Here is a 22,878-nt window from a genome sequence, read left to right as displayed (position 1 = left end):
GTTTATTTGTTTTATCATACATTTTATCAGAATATAATTTTTTTTTTATATATACTATGAGCTGGTTTTTATAACTTTGAGGAAGATTTTCCAACTAGATACCTTTATTGATTTTTTTTCAGTGCTTGTACTTCTAATGAGATTGCCATATTTTGTGTTTGAATCGATACCTCTTGGTTTAACTAGTGTATGTTATTATTCAGATAATCTAGCAGCTTTTTATTATATTTTTAACTTCCCGTAGGGTAAGTTATTGTAATGGGCCGAAAATCGGAATTGAAAATTTTTACATTTCTCGACGTTTTGAAGGTTTCTGAACGTTTTGGCATACCTCAGAAAAAATGGATGTGTGTGTGTGTGTGTGTGTGTGTGTGTGTGTGTGTATGTAGTGTGGATACAAATTTCCAGTCACGTTTTAGGGCGCACGGATCAACCGATTTGAATGGTTCAAAAAACATTCGATTCCTATTGATTGGGAAAAGAGCTGATTAGTTTTGGCAAAGGCAGGTCCAGCCGTTTCGGAGATACGGAGCAAAGAGTGCAGAAAATAGAAATCGAATTTTTGAGCGAACGGAGTATCCGATTTGAATGATCTAAAAAACATTCAATTAGTAATGATTGGGAGAAGTGTTTATTAGTTTTTGGCAAAGGCAGGCCCAGCCATTTCGAAGATACGGAGCTAAATATGTAAAAAATGGCAGTTTTTGAGAGAACTAAGCGTCCGATTTAAATGATTCAAAGAACTTTCTGCTTGTCTTAACAAAATAATTGATTTTGAAAAAAAAAATTTTGTTCAATTTTTTTTTTTTTTTTTTTTTTTTTTTTTTTTTTTTTTTTTTTTTAGTATTTTGTATATCGAAAATATTTAAGATTTTAATTTTAACTCTGCAATTCGGTTTATATAATTCTTATAAATATTACACAATGTTACAATATTTATAATAATCTATTTGAAAACATTCAGTATTCCTCGAACATTTCGTTACGGTGCGGGAAGTTTCAGCAATTTGCCTTAAGGCACGATGCCATAATTGCCTCAAGACAGAATTCCACTTACAGCTAGTTTGCTTTGTTTTTGTATGAGCTTATTTATTGTTTTTATCTGCAGATCCTTGCGCAGGGTGGATTTTAATTTAGCACATAATTTGGTGAAAAAAATAAATGTAATATAATTAATATAAAACAATACTTAAATTTAGGTGGATGAGCATACACTGAGGGTTTCATATAGATACAAGAGTTGTTTTTAAATGAAATCTCTTCATAATAATTAATATCCATGATGTGAAAAGTGTTTATTGGTGCTGATGTGTATCCTTTAGCAAATCGAAGACCAAACAGAGACGTAATTAAACAGTGAGATAAAAATTTAGAAGACTTTATTGTGGGAAACACAATTAAAGCAGTATTCTTTTTCGACAACATCTTTGATTGAAGATGTAATAATTTTAGAATAAAGCTTGACAAAAATTGGCAGTCGGCTTTCCGAAGGTAGGTGTTTGCCAGAGAATCCTGTTTGCTAACTTTATGTTGTGACTATTGACCTTTTCTCTTATTTGACTATATCTGATTTTTGACCACAAAAACTGGACGAAAAATTGTATCCACACACACACGTACACATACATCCATTTTTTCCAAGATTTTGCAAAATGTTATATAATATGCAAAAAAATATTATTTTCGAGTTTTGGACGATTATTATAACTTACCCTACGGATAGATAAATTATTATAGGCCTACGGCTGGTGGTTGAATTATAAAAATTAATCAAAATTTGGAATAATGAACCTTGTGTTTAAAAACCGCGCCGTTAATATTTTGTTGTGTAGTTGCTGATTAACGTTAACGTCCATACTTAAAAAAAATTCATTATTAGAACAAGAAGTTGAATAAAATTTGTTAAATGAATTAATTTATACAATTACAGATATTATATTGTGTTAATTATTTTTCATCGAAAGCGAAAATTTTATTATCAATTTTATTGTCGTTAATATTTTGTTGTGTAGTTGCTAATTATCGTTTTGAAAAAAATCATTTTTAAAACAAGAAGTTGAATAAAATTTGTTACATGAATTAATTTAGTTTATACAATTACATATATTGTATTAAATTATATTTTATCAAAAGCGAAAATTTTATTATCAGTTTTATTATCGTTAATATTTTGATGTGTAGTTGCTGATTACTGTTGACGTCCACACTTAAAAAAAAATCATTATCAGAACTTGTTAAATAATTAAATTTAATTTATACAATTACAGATATTATATTGTATTAATTATTTTTTACCAAATGCGAAAATTTTATTATCAATTTTATTATCGTCAATATTTTGTTGTGAAGTTGCTGATTACTGTTGACGTCCACACTTAAAAAAAATCATTATTAGAACATAAAGTTAATAGAAATTTATTAAATGATTGAAATTAATTTATACAATTACATGTTTAAAATATTGTATACATTATTTTTCTTCAAAAACAAAAATTTTATTATCAAAATAATCCGTTAAACATTCGACCTACATTGCTGAATTTCAACTTTTCAGAAAATTTGCTGAGTTTGTATTTATTTCTTTAAAACCCCTTTGCGTTAATAAACGAAATTCTGCTCTTCTAATACATGACTCTTATCATAATATTATTAATTTTTTCAAAAACATAAATAATTCTCCAAATCTTTGATTATTGTGTTTCATGTACTATTTGATAGGTTTTATTTTCCAAATTTGTGTCCTTACTGTTTAACTATTCTTGAAAACCTCTCCATAGACTCCTTATGTGTCACGTGACTTTTCGTAGCGTTTTATCTGCTCATAACTCAAATCACACAAATTTTCAGTTTTAAAATTAAAAACAAAACATGTTCAGTTAATATTGTTTATTTTCTATATTTATTTTATATGTAATGTATGATTGGTAATTATTACTATTGTATAATAGTAATGTATTATTAGTAATTATTATTATTATTGGTGATTTCGTAGGCCTATTCTTAGGTTGATAGTACGTTCCGGAAAATTCTTGCAACTTGCCTGCAGGCAAAACCACCACTTACACCTAATAATAATATTTTCACCTAATTCTAATTTTAGTTTAACAAAATTTCGTAAATTTAAAACTTCAAATTAAATTTTTGAAAATTTTAACCAGCGCCATCTTTTAGCCAATCTCTCAACCACAAGAACAGGTTATCTCTTTTATCATGTGCGTCTGTGTTGGTTCGGTATCATGTCAATAGTACATCTGTTCTCTCGTGCAAAACAGGACTAACAAAACAAAATAACCTGAAAATCAGTGATTAAAGTGAAGTGATTGTGCAGGAAATTATGAAATTCAGATGATGTAAGTAATAATTGATAGTAGTATAATAAAATATACAAAACATTCTTTTAATATTTGCGTATAATCCACGGTTGAAGGATCGACACATTTGTCGAAGCTCTTGTGTTGTGTAAAATGGTAGACGTCACTAAAAATCCTTTAGATGTAGGATTTAGTAATGGACAATTGTTTCAACATATATTGTTGTACAAGTTTTATTTATAATTATTCATATATCTTAGCAATTACAAATTATGTTTATCGTTTTTTTAACACGTGCAAATGTTATTGACAATAATACACACGTCTAGCCATTTATGATTACAGTCGTTTGCCCATTAATAAATTTTGTATGTATTTTTTAATTCCCGAAGGAGAAGTTTGTTTTCATAAAAAAATCCGCTTTGCTTATTTTATGTTTTCTTGTCGTTTCAAGTCATTCTGAATCGAATGAGACGAAATTTGGAAAAAGTATGTGTGTGCGTGAGCCGATTTTGGTCAGATTTTCTCAAAAACGGCTGTACCGATTTCAAAATTTTAAAAGCCATTCGATGCAACTCCATAAGGACTAGCGTTTGGAAATTTTGTGCTGCGATCAGCCAAGCCGTTTCTTTGTAAATTGCAAAAAAGTGATAAATTTTTCGTCCACGTTTTAGCCCGCAATTCTGAATCGATTTTGAAAACTCAAAAACTGTTCGAAAGATTTTGATTGGAAATCGTGCTGATTAGTTTTCGGTAAAGATCGGCCGGGCCGTTTTCTTGTAATAAAGTGTAAAAAAAATGTTTTTCGACGATTTTTATGATTTTTTTTGACGGTAGATACCATGGGATGAGATCATACTGAAATATTACGGCCTTACGACAACTCGTTTAATTTTAAAAATTCGTCAAAGTTTGCAAAAATTAGTATCCTTTTTTTGGCATTTGTCAAAATTAGAACTTTCATCGACGTTTGCTCAAAAACGCCTGAACCGATTTCAGAAATTTAAAAGCCATTCGATGTATCTCGATGAGGATTATCGTTTCTCAGTTTTATCCGACCATCGGCCGAGCCGTTTCTTTGTAATTTTGAAAAAAGTGTTAAACTTTTCGTCCACATTTAGGCTCATACTACCGAATCGATTTTAAAAAATCAAAAATTGTTCAAAATATTTTGGTTGGGAATGATACTGATTAGTTTTTGGTAAAGATCGGCCGGGCCGTTTTTTTGTAATTAACAGTTGAAAAAAATTTTTCGACGATTTTTGACTTTCCGTAGGGTAAGTTATGGCAATTGCAAAAAAATCGAAAATGAAAATTTTATATATATATATATATATATATATATATACAGTGGCGTCGGAACCGCGTGGGCTGCGTGGGCTTGAGCCCACCCATGAATTTTGATGGGGGGGCGTGTGTGTGCGTGTGCGGATACAAATTTTCGTCGACGATTTTGGAAACACGGATCAACCGATTTGAGTATTTCAAAAAATATTCGATTCGAATTGATAAGGAGACGTGTTGATTAGTTTTTGGCAAAGGCAGGTCCAGCCGTTTCGGAGATACGGAGCAAAGAATGCCAAAAACGGTAACTCAGTTTTTAGGAGAACGGAGCCTCCGATTTTAATAATTCAAAAAACATTTTACTTGTATTGATAAGATGAAGAACTGATTAAATTTTTGGAAAGGCATGCCCAGCGGTTTCGGAGATCTAGTAAAAAAAAGTAAAAAATGCCATTTTGAGGTCAAAAATGATCATTAGACATATGCACATCAAATTATCAGGTATTTTATAAAGATTTTAATAATGTGTATCAATTTTATTTCAATTGGACGGCGACGTGGCGTTTATGCGCTTCGAAATTTCATCTCTATGCAGCTAAAGCAGTGCGATTGGTTTGAAAAAAAGTTAAAAATATTACAAAGTAGAAAATAACAAGATTTTTCACAAGTTTTTTTTCCAAAAAGTCAATTTTTTTCAAAAATGTAAAATTTCTCAAAAATCTAATTTTTTCAAAGTTAAAAAAAATTTAATCTTCTTTAAAAGAAATGATTTTTGGTACGGGAAGTTCCAGCAATTTGCCTTAAGGCACGATGCCATACACCACTAGTTAGAATTTTTTTGGCGATATATATCATGGTCTTATAGAACATACTGAAATTTTACGGCTCTACAGCAAGTAGATTAATTTTGAAAATTCATCAAAGTTTGAAAAAATATTATAGTCAAAATTTGTGTCAAAAGTTGCTCTTGTGATGTGATGAGTCAAACATTATCAATTCATTAAAATGTAAAATAATAAGCTACAATTTTAGGACATACAAGCACGTGCCTGTGCAATATAATTAATGTAATAACTACAGGTATTATAAATGTGTTTGAGAAAATTCTATCGCAAATGTAAAAAATGTATAAAATTCGAAATCGCAATGTAAGTGAAAGAAAAATTATATTTTCGATAGTTGAAAATTTTATCTAAATATGTAACTCCTAATTTCGGTTAACTAAGTCAATTATTACCTTAAGGCAAAATGCCACTCTCAGCTAGTTCCTTATTATTGTGTTGATTCTTTTTTCTGTCATTGAACTTGAAGGTATTGCTACGGTTGTAGTAGAAAATAATGTGAAAAAAAAATGAAACTGGAAAAAGGTTCAACGAGCAGTAGGTCGCTGACCTTACCTTGTCAAATTTGTAATGCGCTTAATTTATATTACTATAAATGTATATCAAAATGATATATTGTATTAGATTTGTTAGTTAAGATCAGGGCCGGATTGAAAAGATTAAAGATGATTGTTCGGTGATAAAAGATGGTATTGTTTAAGAGGCCTCGATGTGCAGGCTCCAAGGTGGAAATTAATTATTGTAGTAAATTAATAATTGTAGTTGTAAATTAATAATTTTAGCTTAATTTTATTATTGAAAATTTAGGGTTTTATGCAAACACGTTTATGCAAATTTTGTGCAATTTAGATTTTTGTAAAATCGATTTCAGCAATATTATTTCTGCGCAAGGTAGGATGCAAAGGACATGATTTTGATAACCTTTTGTTTCTTGAAATTGAACTTAAATTTAAAAAAAATAAGAAAACTTCATTCTTTGAATCATTCAGGATATATTAAAATTGCTTGCACCATATTTTCCTATAAATTTTAGATTTTTGCATTTGAATGCTAGGACTTCTATTTAAATTTTATTTCTTTAGCATTTATTAACTTCCCATAGGGTAAGTTATTGTTATCGTCCAAAAATCGAAATTGAAATTTTTTACATTTCTTCACGTTGTGAAGGTTTCTGAACATTTTAGCATACCTCCGAAAAAATGAATTCGGGCGCACGGATTTTGGCATACCTCCGAATGACGATTTCGGGCGCACGGATTAACCGATTTGAATGGTTCAAAAAACATTCGATTCCTATTGATAGGGGATGTGCTGATTAGTTTTTAGCAAAGGCAGGTCCAGCCGTTTCGGAGATATGGGGCAAAAAGCGCCACAAACGGTAACTCAGTTTTTAAGAGAGCGGAGTGGCCGATTTTAATAATTCAAAAAACATTTTACTTGTATTGACAAGATGAACTGGTTAGATTTTTGGGAAGGCAGGTCCAGCGGTTATGGTCTCTCAATAAAAATAAGTAAAAAAATGCCATTTGGCGGTCAAAAATGTTTATTGGACATATGTACATAAAATTATCAGCTGGTTTATAGAGTTTTTAATAATTTGTACACTTTTTGTAAAAATTTTTTTGGGTTCCGTACCAAGATTTTTAATTACGGTACGGGAAGTTTGTTCTTAAGGCACGATGCCATGCACCCCACTAGTTTAAATTTTATTTCTTCAGAATTCGATTTTATTTTATAATTTTATTTGACAAAAAGTTTATGATAAAAATTAGATAAATATTTTATTCACAGCTTTTTGGAAATATAAGAATGTGAAGACCAGGACTTCAATGAACAAATTTTAAAAACTATGATCAGTTTATGATAGATTAAGGATCATTATTTTTGTGCAGGACCGAATGAAATTCAGGAATTTATTTATTTTGTTTTTTAAGAATGAATTTTATTTTGAAGACCTTTTAACACACAAGAGTTTTGTGCAGAGTCAGTCGAATGCAAAGGTTTTTATTTAAATTTATTTTAAGTTTCTTAGGCATTAATTTCATTTTTATAATTATAATTGGCTGATAAATGCAAAATTTTGAACCAACGTTTTCGCCAAAAATCGTAAACTGATTTTAAAATATTCAAAAACTTTAAATAATATCAGTTGGTAATCCTTGGAAATCATCCTTGGTAATCATTGGAATTAATTTTTGGAAAAAAATCGACCTGACCGTTTCTAAGTGATTAATTGTAGAAATATTTAACAAATACCAAAAAAGTTTAAAGTCATAAGAAAAGTATTTTAATTCTGAAAAATCATTAAAGGCGGCAATTATGAACCGTGTCAAAGTTTTAAAATTTTATCGTCACACTTTGAAAACTTGCTAATTTGCACATGTCAGGAAATTTTTGCAACTAGTCGTAAGACAAAATGCCACTTGCACATAGTTCATCATTATTTACATTACTATATTATTAGAAGATCTTTAATTGTATGGTGAAGGTCAAATATAAAGTGCGGTTTTAAAAAGAAAATTATGGAATTAGTGAAAAATACCGGTTTTACAAAAACTCGAAACCGGTTAAAAACCGGTACCGGAAAAATAACCGGGTTTTTAAAATGTTGGTTTTTGTACAAACTCGAATGAAAAATAACAATCAAATGATTGGTGCCAACAATTTGAATCTTAGAAAAATATTCCTTAAAATTGTGGCGTTTTGGTAAGATAAAGGATTGATTAATCAAACCCTTCAATCATCTATATATATCTATAATGATTATATACTATATAAACTTATTGTTAGTTAAGAAAGACTTCTTCCCAAGATCTGACATAAGAGGCACTTCATTTGCTTTTGCACAACCGACCTCATCGTTTTGTTCGATCAATTGAGATCAATAAGCCTATAATGATAGTTCTAATAATAGAAGAATAGAACCTTCGCCGATTCATCCGAACTGTTAAGAAGTAAATATAATATATAAGTGGGTGCAGCCAGTAATGACGACAACTCGAGTACGAGTACAACAATAACAATGAAAAATCGATCCATTCAAGGACTCTGTGCAATATAATTAAACACAATTTATTTATTATTCATGACGACGACGATGATGATGATGATGATGTATCATCTTTAAGAAGAGATTAATAATGAAACTGAACGATTATGAATTGAGGTTATGGGGAGAATTGATGGTGACGTAAGGATACTAATAAGGCAACGAAGATTTTGTTGTTTAGAGGAGCCTCTGTTAGTGGATTGTCTATTATTACGTCGTATAGCAAACGCAGATTCCAGTTTCTATTCCTGTCTCGGGCAGCTTGATATCACGCAGTACTAATACCAATTTCCATCTGACATTGTACATCTCACTACTAGAAATACCTAATAATAATCTCACCATATAGAGAATGGTCAACCAGTCAAGGGTGTCTTTTAAAATTACGAGATTGTCACAAATCATATTCATCGTTCACGATGTACGAGTTTATCCTTAAGGGGGTTGATCGTTTTTTTTTTTTACAAAAAATGCAAGGTATTTGTTTTTGTTTTTCTCGAAATGTATTTATCGTATAGACATGCGGTTTTTTAAAACAAAAATTACAAAATCATAGAATATTACCAAATTATCTTCTTTTTCTTTTTCGCCGTCATTTTTTAACTAAGGGGCGCCAAACTCGACCTTGCAAAATCGATTTCTTTTGCGGTGCCACAGATAAATCCGTTGCGCATCGCCCGAAACAAAAAAAAAGAAACTACGTTGAAGAAGTAGTTTTAATCCAGTCCCCCTACCAAAATGAAAGAAATTAAGCAAGAAGGAAAAAAATGGCAGCTATCTTAAAAAAAAGTGTTAAAAAAGGCCTTGTTATTAGGGCGAAAAGCTTCGCAAAAATTTTTCGCGTTATGTTATCAAGTTGTTTGAGGTAGGGGGACTAGGTATTGCAGTGGTGAACAAAATTTAAAAAAATGCAAGCAAAATCCGACTTGTAGTTTTTTTTTAATTCGTGGCACCGCATTGAAAAGTCATTTTGAGAAAAACGTATTTAAAGTTTTTAATATAATGTACTAAATACACCATTTAATTTAATGTACTAAATACACCATGGTGTTTAAAGATGGTCATCATTAAAAAGGTCAAGTGCATGAGGTATTATAATGAAAAAGAGGGCAGCTGGCATACAATAGCTCGCGGAGCGATGAAAAAAACGGTTTCAGAGGATCATACATATAGAGATATATCTATAACTTCGTCAAAAAAATAGATATTGAGATGACTTTTTTTTAAAATAATTCTAAGGTTTTTAGCTTTCATAATTTTATATGAAAAGCGCTCCGTAACATAGCCTTGCTATAATCGATCTTTGATCTTATCCATTGATCTATTTCGTCGGAGAATCGGCTCCTAATTTGGTATTCTGAATAATATTTTTCTATCGTCTTATGTTAGCAAAGAGTGATCGTTTGCCTCCGAAGTTATTTCAACGCGATGATAACGCATTCAACTGCATCCTCTGACAACAATAAAAATAAATCTAAAATGTCATTAAACTTTTGATAGATCACTTACAGCCGTTTGTATACAAACACAATGGGCCACATGAATATGTATGAAGTACCAACCAATATTCATACATTGACATATACCAGAACTTATATATATACATATATGTATATTTATATATATACATATATTATATTTTCAACGAATGCACATATGTATAAAGGAGAGCGGAGCTAATTTTAGTTTCAATGTTGATTTTTGTTCTAATTTTGTAGTCGTAAGAAAATACAAGGAGTCATCGAGTCCATCGCGGATTAAGAGACTCTAAATATTTTTTCAAAAATTCTAACTAAATGATATTTGTGTGATTTTATTTAACTTCCCGTAGGGTAAGTTATAGTAATCGTCCAAAAAAATGCAATTTTTTTATATAATTACGTTTCAGAGGTTTCTGAACATTTTGGCATACCTTAGAAAAAATGGATGTGTGTATGTATGTTTGGATACAATTTTTTGTCCACAACTTCGGGCGCACGGATTAACCGATTTGAAATATTCAAAAAACAGTCGATTCCTATTGATAGGGAGATGTGCTGATTAGTTTTTAGCAAAGACAGGTCCGACCGATTTGGAGGTACGGAGCAAAGAGTGCAGAGCGTAGAAATAGAGTTTTTGAAAGAACCAAGCATCCGATTTGAATAATTCAAAAAGCATTTAATTTGTAATGATGGAAAGAAGTGATGGATAGTTCTTAGCAAAGGCAGGTCCACACGTTTTGAGAGAACTAAGCATCCTTTTTGGATGATTCAAAAAACCTATTGCTTGTAAAAACCCATTGTTTTTTAAAAAAGCAAAAAAAAAATTAATTTAAAAATTACATTTTTTTTTTTATTTCTAAAAAGCAATTTTTTAACATCGAAAATAATTTAGATTTTAATTTTAATTCTAGCTGAAATTTTAAAGCTCATTTATATACTTCAAATAAATAATTTTAACTTTGCAATTCCGTTTACATAATTCTTACAAATATGAGATAAGATCCTTCATTCTAACTTCTCTTCATTAAGCTCTTTTTTTATGCAAACTTATATAAACGTCAAAAGCTCTTATATTTTGTCCATAAAATATAAATAATATAGGTTACAGTATTTCTAATAATCTATTTGAAAACATTTCAAATTTCTCGAATATTTCATTACGGTACGGAAAGTTCTAGCAATTCGTCTTAAGGCACGATGCCATACACTACTAGTTACCTATTCATAATAAGATCTTACATAGCACCATTAAACGAATTTCTAGCCAGTGGCAAAGAAATAGGTATAATTGAGCAAAAAAATTGAAAAAAAAAACAAATTTATAGGAATAAACTAATTAGCCCATATTTTTTTCAAAAATATGGTAATAACCATTAACCAATACCAAATACATTTTTATTATAAATTTTGAAAAAGCATATTAATCATAAGGGGCGTCTATTAATCAGGTGATCGATTTTTTAAGGATTTTTGGACCCCCATCCCCTTTGGTGATATGTGGTGATATTGAAAAATACTCCCCCCCCACCAAACATCACGTGTATTTTTAGTTATGAGGAAAAATGGTAAAATTTGTTTTTTTTTTGAAAATGTTTGGATTAAAAAAAAAAACAGATAAAAATAAATCACGTGATACTTTACTAAACTCCTCCCTCTCCTACATGATATTTCATGATTTTTTATCAAACTCCCTCTCTCTCTAAAAACTTTCACGTGATTAATGGGCCCTAAACTCACTTTCATGTTTTCATGTCCAAATTAGTTCACTACTTTTTTGCATGGAGCAACAGTATGATTAAATTCAAATTTCAACAATCACATTTCAACTACCATCAAATTATTTTGGTCGGTAATTTTTATTACCCCAGTCTCCTCTATGAACATATATATGTATATATATGCATATTTATGAATATGTGATGCTTTATCAGTAATTTCGATCTGATCTTTGGGACCATCTAAGGACGATTTATTTACGATCACATTAATTATGTTGTGTCTGCGAACATGTCAACTTGTAACAAGTTTATATTTTATTTTACATTTCTTTTATTGTCTTTTTGCTTTTGTGATGTTTTTTTTACTTATTTGCTAAGGTGCAAAAAATGGTGAAGAAAAATCAAAAATTAGGAACCGAATCTTGTGAAATTAATATTATAGATATGTATAAGGTTGCTCAAAAATAGCTAGAGATTTTATTCACACACTGAAGTCGAGTAACCACTTACAACTAGTTTTTAATAATGTCAAGTTGAAACTTCTGATCTGGTAAACTTTTGTTCCTGGATTTGGAAGAAGCTTTAACATTGGGATAAATGAATTTTGTGTTGGAACAATTTTTGTTCTGTATCTTACAAGAGAAGAAAGGTTTCTGAAACAAAAATTGTTCCAGCACAAAATTCCTTTATCCCAATGTTAAATCTTCTTCCAATTCCAGGAACAAAAGTTCACCAGTTCAGCAGTTCCAACTTGACATTATTACATTCGCAAAACTTAATGTCTTGTTTATTATCCACAAAAGAGAAGACTTTATGGGCCCAACCCAAAATGATGGCATGCCCAAATTTTGTGAATACGGAATATTTTTATACAGACACCGTATATGTCATTATATTTTATTGCTTTATTGACCTCAAAGAAGAACTTACCTTGCTTGTTGAATAATTGTTTGGATTAATGAAGAAATCGAAGTAGTAGTAAAATCGTTTAGTTGATTATTTTGACTAATAAGGAAAATAATTTTTACTATTATATGGATATTTCCCTCTTAAGGAAAAAGCACTAATTTTTTTTCTTAATTCATCACAATTTATTATTATGTTAAGTACTTTTACTCTCGATACATCATTATTGAATATCGATCAGGATGTTTCCATTTTCTTAAGCGATGTAACTATATAAGCACCAGTTTATATCAGGTTTTCTCTATTACGCACATTTAGAGAAAATTGGTGTGAATCAACATACTTAACATACAAAATCTTTTTGCAAAAAATTTATATATTAGTTTAACTCTTTGCTATTAAATAATTTGAATCAAAATTTATTTCTAACATAATGGAATAGGAATTTAAAAAAAAATTATGAGTGTTGCAACTTTATGCAGTTGGAAGTACATGCTACTTTCATCTGACGGTCTATGACGAAATAAAATTATATTTTATACTAGATGACCCGACAGACGTTGTCCTGTACCCATGTCTATAATTTTTTAATATAATATACTAATATTCACCGTTTACCTAAAAATAATAATTATTGTTTTTTAAATTACTCTTCACGCCAAAATGCAAATAAAATGATGAGTCTCAATTCCCACACTATATTGGAAATTTAAGTCTTTTAAATTGTACAGCATAACGAAACCCTTAGCATTACATTGATACTTCGTTGGATTAAATTAAAGTTTTTATTATTTATAGTATAAAAATTGCATCTTAAATTTCTTCTAATCAATATCGTGAGGGCCGAATTGTATGTATTCATCTTTACTTTCCCATTTGTTGTTATAAAGTGAAATTTTTACGAATTTTAAAAATATTGTGGAAAGATTAGTAAAAGATGCAAAGAAATTATATATTGAAAAAAAAATCTATATTGAAAATTTAATATCCGAATTTTGTGTTGGCGCCCCCTAAGGCGTGCGCTCGTGTTTTTGTCATGCATCGCATTAAAGGTAGGACCGGCCCTGATTAATACTTAATTTCATATTTTAAGCGAATTAATTTCTCATATCATGTTTATATGTGTATTATTTAATCTGCCATACATGTACTGTATTTTCTATTATTTTAATTTCTGGCACATCTCAGCTGCTTTTCGCAATGATAATGTAGACATTTCATTTTTCTTATTCATAACCATAAATTTATTATATACATTCTAATATTGTCTAGGTTCATAAGTAAATTGATTTTTTTGGCAGATGATAGTTTTTATTTGTTTTCAATGCAAACAATGACATGTGGTTTTTTGCATTTTTTTGCATTTATTTCTACAATATTGTACATACGTCCCAGTACTTTATAATCACATTCACCCTAGAAAATTTCCTTAACAAACTTCAGAAAGATTTATCAAAGTCCGAATAATAGTTTAGGAGGAGTATACAGTGAGTGCTTGTATTTTAATATGAACTTTATTCAATAGCGATAAAGCTCAAATTGATTCTACTATTGATTTTAGTTAGAAAACGTTTGTATGTGAAAAAGAAAAGGACTGTTTTTAGGGTTTTCCCGGCAATTATTCGATTTTTTCTTGCCGTAAGAACCATCCTTATACTTCAACGAACATTTAAAAAAAAATGGCCAAATTGGTCCAGGCGTTGTCAAGTTATGCGCTTACCAACACATTTCGCCATTCATTTTAATATATGTTTAATTTTATAGCTAGTAAAATTTGAATGTAATAAGTTGCAGTAAAAAAATCTAATATTTCTGGCCTTTAATGAATTTCATCATTTTATAAGAAAAGTATAAAATTTTGTTCTTAATAGACATTGAGATTTTTTTTTTAAGAATTTGATGGTTTCTATGAGCTGTTGTACTGGCTTTATAAATGGCAACCCTAATGCTTGTTCAATCCTTATTTGATAAATTTATTCTTGCAATTTCTGTAATGTGATGAATGATGAACATCTAAATAAATTTATAAAGAAAATCGATTGCTATTGCTTGATATCACACTGACCCAGACGGGCATCGAATCTAGAAATTGATTCAAAGTTTTTGGCTCTCACTAGACCACTGGTAGCCTATGTAAAAATATAATAGATTTTTGAATTAGTTTTGCAATACATATCCTATTTTTAATTCAATAAAACCCTAAACCGATTAGATAACGCATAGCTAATCCTTTAAACCTTTATTACTATCTCTTATCGTGAGAACCATTTCATTACACTTTAAATAATGGACTGAAACAGCGTATGTATTTAGCTGTTCAAGTAAATTAATAGAACTACTTTTATGAACGGTTAATATGAGCCGATCTGGGAGTCTACTGAAGTCAGTAAACGTTCTAGGAACAAGTTTAACGCAGGAAATGCATTTTGCATACGAGACGATGCAGTTTTATAATATACTGGAATTAGGGGTAAAATGGTAATGAAGTCGTAAATATAGCCTACTATCTTAAATTTATATTCTATGAACTGTAAAATCAACCCAAAAGACACTTTCTTCAACATCAACGCAAAGCATGGAATTCATTAATTATTTAGTGCCCTTGGGCAACTACCAAATTTCTTGATATATCTAACATTTTAATATCGTTTTTTTTTATGTAATTTTCTAATCGGTGTTAACTATTTTTAATCTTTACCTTGGAATAATTTATATTTCATTTCCTATTGCGAATTAATCGAGGTGGTTGTCGACTACTTTGTCGCGGATGCAATAAAAAATGGCTGTTTATTAGCATTCCTTCTTTTGCAAAGTCCATCCAACTGTCCAACAAATACGAGAACCGAGAACCGAGGTGTCAGTAATATTAAAAGTTTATTGCCGGCATCTTATAAAATGTCTTATATATTGTAAAACTACAGCAATTGAAGTGCATGAAATTATTAAATTCTGGTTATACTTACTATAAATGAAAACATTATTAGAACTTATAGAAAATTATGAAATATGTGAATAAAAATGGATGTATGTCTGTGTGTGTGATATATTCATCGTCGTGAAAATTTGGGAAACTGTCAAGTACATCCTCGAACAGGTTTTCGCATATTTAATAAGGGTTAACTAACCCGAAGATTTTTTTTAATTATTTCGGTCAATTTTTGAAGTAAAACTTCTTTAGGCGCGACTAGGGAGTAAATCTGTGCAAATGCAACGGAAGAGCGTTACACTCGAATCGAGTGCCAATTTGCGATGCGATTTCAATAAGGGTTGATTATGATTGGTCGTCATGTCACGTGAGCGTCTTCGATTGTATGCGTATGTCAAATTCGATTTTAAGGTTACGTCCTAGTAGAAATCTTCATTTGATAAAAAATGTCTGGATCAGAAGAATATTTTACCCTGTTCCTTGAAAATAACAAAACAAATTAAACATTTTTGCCGTGTACTAAACCTAAGTTTATTGATTAAAAATTATTTCTATATATTCGCAGTTTCTATAAATCTTTGAAGTTATTAAAATGGAAAATATTTTATAGGCAAGACAGATATTACAGTTGTTCAAAGAATGAGATTATATTGCCAGCGGAAAAGTAAAAAAAAAACAAGCAGTCAATGAATGTATGTTAATTTTAATTACTTGAAGTTCTTCAAACACATTTACATGATGAGTGAAGTTGAGAAAACAATATTTGTTTAGGCATTGTTTAACATAATCCACTGTGTGAACGAATATTATAGAATTTATTAATCAGCAATTACTTCATTTCTCTAGTGAAGGTTAATTTCTAAATGCTAATTACAATGACAAACCGATCATGTCATATTTGAAGTATGACTTTAATTACATTATTGTTTTTAAATATTATACAAATTTTAATGCATATCATTTTAATATATATCATTTTTCATCTCGATTTCTGTAAGTGAACATTTTTGACTAAGTTTCGATTGAGATTTTTTGAGTAAAATTAGGGATTGGGTGAATTTCAAAAAAACGAATTCTTCATACTAACCTAGCAAAAAAATTTAAAATTATAATTTTTATATGTTATATTTTAATTATTGGTTTAATGTGTTTATTGTTTAAACACCACCTTAAGGCTCCATTGGTGTAAGTCCATTGGTCTTGGTCATATCAAACTTTCTGAATCAATCTTGTACAAGTTGCCTTAGGAAATGCATAAGTAGTATACATAGAACACGGTGCTGTTCCAATTTAACTAATATGGATTCGTTTTGCAGTATTATCTCAAATCTAAACTTTAACCCAAGAGACCAATTTATTACCAGCATCTGTAAGAAGATATTGATCATCATAGAAATTAAATCTTCTGGAACAAGTAGTTTGAAAAAAATATTATAGACATGATTTTTTATACCATGTTATAAATAATAATAATTTTGATAGATTTATTTTTTATGTATCTTTATCACATTGTGTGTGTAATAGAAATCGATCAAATGTGTTACTCACGCACAGGTTTTCTTGTTGCAATAGTTTTGCAATAGTTCCACAGATAAACGACGGCATTCCTTGGTACAACTAACCCGTTGACAAATAGCAAACGAATAAATAATAAATAATGCCTTTGACATTTCCTACAGAGAAGTAGGAAATCAGGTAGATCTAGGAGATAGGATTTAATGGGGTTCCGTATTCGGAAAATTGAGGTAGACGAAACATGGTTTTATCTCACAAGGAGAACCTCAGGCTTACTCTTTTGAGATTTTGATGAAACTTTGCACTATTTTTCAAGACTTTAAATAATTTTTATAAATAAACCACTTCCCATAAATAAGTCTATAATATTTTACGGTGTTCGGTTTGACTATTAACTCTATCACCATGTGAAGTTTCATCAAAATCCCAGAAGAGTAAACCTGAGGTTTTCCTTGTCTCTTGTTCCGAATTCGAAAAAATGAGGTAAATAAAACATGTTTCTCACAAGGAGAACCTCAGGTTTACTCTACTGGGATTTTGATGAAACTTTGGATGATGACATTGTTTATAGTCAAACCGAACACCCTCAAATATTATAGGCCTATGAGATACTGTACTTCAAATAATTTTCATAACTCAACCACTTCTCATAAGCCTATAATATTTTAAGGTGTTCGGTTTGACCATCAACGCTATCACCATACGAAGTTTCATCAAATTTCCAGAAGAGTAAACCTGAATATATGTGCGTACGTAGTTATAAAAATTATAAAAACTCTCGTTGTTGGGTTATAATTTAACCCTTGTAGCTGTGCACTGTATTAAATACTGATTTGTTTTGTATTTGTAAGTATTTGTTGCAGTTCTTATTACAATCATCAAGTTATAATGAAAGAAGATATACTTATTTATTATTTATTATATTATACAGGTTTACGATTAGTTCCATTAAACTCTCCGCTATTCCCTCTACCAAGGGTAACAGCCATCCCGTGTAAAAGCTCAATGCCATGAAGATTGTCACCTTCATGGCCAATATAATAAAACGATAATATGTTCGAAAACTGAGGTTTTCCTTGTCAGTATAAAATATGCATTTTACCCAAATATTCATATACATTGCAAATCAATTATATTGTTTTTTAATTTTATTATCTTTGTACAAGGAGATAATAGTAATTTAATAACATTTTCTGCGAATTATTCAGTTACAGTTTATAGGAGTGGTCTTAATTGCTAATTTAATAAAATTATTAACTTCTTGTTTACCGCTACGCATTCCGTAATTCCGATAATAATATTGAAGCTGCTGAACTGATTACTCACCTGATTATTAGAAATACTAATATGAACTTGCCATAAAATATTTAATATATTGGATTTTTATATTTTTAGATTTTTAACTTCCCCTAGGGTAAGTTATAGTAATCGCAAAAAAATCAAAAATTAAAATGTTCATATCTTTACGTTTCAAAGGTTTCTGAACATTTTGGCATACCTTAGAAAAAATTGATGTTTTGTGTGTGTGTGAGTGTGCGGATACGAATTTTCGTCAACGATTTCGGGAACATGGTTCAACCGATTTTAATTATTCAAAATACATTCCTTTCAATAAGGAGACGTGCTGACTAGTTTTTGGCATAGGCAGGTCTAGCCGTTCAGAAGATATGGGGCAAAAAGTGCTAAAAACAGTGACTCAGTTTTTCAGAGAACGGAGCGTCCGATGTTAATAATTCGAAAAACATTTTACTTGTATTGACAAGATGAAGAACTGATGAAATTTTTGGGTAGTTAAAATAAGTTTAAAAAAATATCATTTCGCGGTCGCGGGTTTCGTACCAAGATTTTTTACTTACGGTATGAGAAGTTTCAGCAATTTGCCTTAAGCCATGCACCCCACTAGTTAGATTTTTAGATTTTTTATTAATATTATATGCAGAAATGTCCCAATGGGCTATTTTTACTTGCAAACATATTTTGGGTTTATATCTTTAGTTGAAAACTGGTGTCACTACTGGTTGATACCAGGTCATTCGTTGCTAGGGATTTGTACTCGAAACTTTTTTGTTGCAAGGCTGAGGCTTTTACTACTGCATTACAAACACCTCAAATTGACTCTTTATGTTGTCTTTAAATATTGGGTACATGTGGGCTAAATTATTTAAATTTATGTTATTATTTATCAGTATTGCTAGATGTTAATTATTTTACAGTTATAATAAATATTGTAATTTAAAAAAAAAAATGTGGGCTAAATATTATCCTGATTACTTCATTCCTATGAGAGTCCACCAGGTAGACCTACTTTATTTTACTCAGTCTTATGTTCCATGGCGCTAATTTATATCAATATTATTTTATTATAATAAGGCATGAAAAAGTACTTAAAATCTGTCCATATTTAGAAGATATTTTGTCACTTCTGTTGACATCTAGAGAATGGCTTATTTCTTTGGTAAGCAACCCAGAGGTTGTCCTGTCCCGTCGTGACAAATGATTTATACTCAATAGAATTTATTGCCTATTTCATATATAATCTCAAGTGGAAATTTGACACCATGCTACTTGATGTCAACCTCGGCCGAAGTTGGAATCGAACCGAGTACTAGTTTATGTCCAGATTAATAATTGCATTAGTATTCTGGGAATTTTTATTTATCCCTGGCTATTATTTATCCGCTCTTTGTCTATAACATAGAATGCTGTTAGACAGACTGTTACGCATCTAATAAAACAAACTCTAAATCAAGTTTTATTGCGAATTCTCTTGTCATGTGATACAACATGCTCTAGCGGTTAGGAATGTGCATTTTATCGACTGCACCAACCAACTGCAATACTGATCTTTATTCCAATTTAAATGCAAAGTTATATTCCAATTTAAGTGCAAACCTATAAAATATTGATACAAACGTTACTCGGCATATTTACATTAATTGTAATAAGAAATTTTTTATGTTTTTACCTTTTAGTAATCTTCAATGTTGCTTTCGAAAATTGTGTTCGTATACATTTGTATGCCAAATCCTGTTAGTTTGGATTAGAGCTTTTTTATTTTTGCCTGGGGATTCACCAAAGTTATGGGTGAAATCATAGAAGGAATAATAAAATTAGCAAAACCAATCAACTTGCTCTAGGTAAATCTGTAAGATGTCGATGTTTTTTATAAATTTTAATTTGAAGTTCAAACTGAGTACATTTTTTGCTCTGGTTTCTCATGTCGTCAATACCAATCACCATCAATGTATTTTGCAGTTGGTCGATCGATTTTACTCCATGGGGTTATTATGGCTGTACAGTTATTTAGTTTATTACACAAACTGCAATAAGCAGAAATTATTAGCCGAGACTGAACTTAAAGCACGGAGAAAATACTTTTCTTTTTATTAAATTAAAATGTGTAATGAGGATCAAAAATCAACGGCTTATGATTTCTTGGGCAAAGCTTCTTGAAATAACCAACAGAATCATATTTGCAATGTTTCCTAATAGCCAAAAAATTGGACTCACTTTAGTATAATATTATACATTTAATAAATACAATTTTTCACTAGTATGACCTCATTAGTTGAATAGTTTATTGCCTCTTCCTTATAATACACAAATGGTATTGTTAATTCACTTACATTGCTCATGTGAAGAAGTTACTATTTACATTCACTTTCTTCACAAACATTATTTTTATATAATCTTAGTCCAAAATGCATCATCCAGCAGACACTCTTTTTTGTTAGGAAATACTTTTCACAACTATCTTAACAAAAAAACAGCAAATAAATCTTTAGGACTAAAAGTAAAAGCTTCAAAAATACAAAATAATCTAACCCATTTTTATAGTGTAAAGACATATAGTAATTAATAGAAGAAACACATTAATCGCAAATAATCTAACCCATTTTACAAAGATTTTGAAATTGACAGAGATTAATGTTGAATGTTGAATTTTTTTTTTAATCTGGCTCTAAAAGTTCTCTGACAAGTTAGGTTGGGTGATCCTCAAAGCTACTTTTGTACATATGTGAATGAGTTCGTATTTTTCATTGTTTACTGATACCGTCTTTATGGATCAACTAATTTGGAAATTGCTTTGGGGCGTTTAATTTTTTTAATCATTTATTTTGCCATCTTTGATTTATTAAGACTTGGAATCTCATCCTTATAGTTTGTCCAAATTAATTTAACCAATTTACTTTAGAAAACAGTGTTCACAGTTTTGAGTCATCCAAATTCATCAGAGTATCAGAGTAAGATGCGATGCCAAGATATAGGATGAAAAATATGGGTTTCTTTTACAAAATTGATTTTATTTTCATTGTGATTTGCGGTGATACGACTGTTTGAGTGTTTCACAGTTCATTTGCTCGAGTCTTATCTATTTTAAATCATTTAATTAATTTCGTCCAGTGCTCCTATGGTGTTTGGAGTATTTTCCATTCCTCAAAATTCATATCTGAGACTTCAAGCAACTATCTATTGGACCGTCTTCACAAGAAAGATAACTTCACTTTTCTAAATATACTCAATTTTCAAATTCTAGGAATAGCTTCGAGTTATATACAATTAACTATTCCGAAAGGGTTTAAACAAACTCCATACTCAACATTGGTGTTCGGCGCATCCTACTACAATATACTTCTTTGTTAATATAAGGATAAATACATAAGTATTAAACTAAAAATGGATTAAATTCAATGATATTCTATGCATGTAAATGTAAAAAGAAAAAAATTCCGCAAAATCTATTGTTAAAATAAATGGTAGAAATGTTATTTAAATACTTGCATCTGAATTCTTAGTGATAAAGTTGAATTGAATAATTTTAATTCAAAATTTAAATGGTCTATTGTTTTGCACGCATGACGAATATACCCGCCAAATTCCGGCTAACACTTACCCATGACGTGTATATTCGTCAATCACAGTTAACTCTGGTATTGGAAATGTGCATCCGCGCGCGAACGAAGCGTTACCTCAGCCTGAAGTCCGAGTTGTTGTTTCTTTTGCATTCGCTGCTTATATCATATCATTAATTCTTTTGTTTTGTTTCTTAAACGTTTTTGTTTTTGTTCGTTTATTTGTTGTAATTCTCTCTCGTGGAAATTGATACGGCGCGATTCTAGCTAGCTAGGCGATTATTATTAATGGTAGATGAGTAGGTGCATCGGATTATGATAACTGGTAACTGGTAACTGGTAACTGGTAACTGGAACCACACGTCTGACGATGGCGATGGATGAGTTACATTTCAGGAAAGAGATTGTGAAAGATAGTTTTAAGTTTCATTTTTTATAGTCTCGTTTTTTAACAGCAATCAGAACTTTTGTCTTATTGAGCTGCTATGCTCTAACTTTTTCTTCTAGGCCATATTAAGTATATTTCAAAAAAGTTTAAGGTATTAGAACTAAGGCTTACAATACCGGGATACTGTGATCCCGAATACCGGGATCCCGGACGATTTTTGTCCGGTATTCAATACCGGTATTGATACAAAAAAAACGGTATTTTGGGATTACCAGTATTTTGTTAAAAATTGAACTTACGCAATGCATATACACAAGTTTTACACTGTGTATGTGTATTGCCGACTCAAGATAAAGCGATTGTTTATATATTATATACGAACTAATGAATGGAACCCAATTATAAAAATTATTAGTCGTCCACGTGCATTGTCCTCATATCTAATTCGTTATTAATGATTTTTAAACAAAATATACAATCTCTATATTGTGTATTTTCCTATGAATCATTCGTATTTATTTATTATTTCATTATAACGAAAATTTACAAGTCAAATCATTGAGTGATATATAGCTTGATAAATAATCAATGATAATATTGGTCTT

At 30.2% G+C, this 22,878-nt stretch overlaps 1 protein-coding gene across 1 annotated transcript in view; it reads left to right on the top strand.

The window, feature by feature from the left end:
• Positions 1–3,235: 3,235 nt before the first annotated feature.
• LOC113385320 (serine/threonine-protein kinase plk-2-like) overlaps positions 3,236–22,878 on the top strand; it is a 106,717-nt gene continuing 87,074 nt past the window's right edge. Inside the window, exon 1 of the mRNA XM_026623160.1 lies at positions 3,236–3,350. The gene's annotated coding sequence lies outside the window, so the exon portion shown is untranslated. The remainder of the gene's footprint in view (positions 3,351–22,878) is intronic.

This window comes from Ctenocephalides felis, unplaced genomic scaffold (assembly GCF_003426905.1).
Source record: "Ctenocephalides felis isolate EL2017-DRISC unplaced genomic scaffold, ASM342690v1 CF-g0.4_SCAFFOLD_03571, whole genome shotgun sequence".
NCBI classification, from domain to species: Eukaryota; Metazoa; Arthropoda; class Insecta; order Siphonaptera; family Pulicidae; genus Ctenocephalides; species Ctenocephalides felis.
Note: the sequence above shows the minus strand (reverse complement) of the source record. Positions and strands in the feature narration are given on the sequence as shown.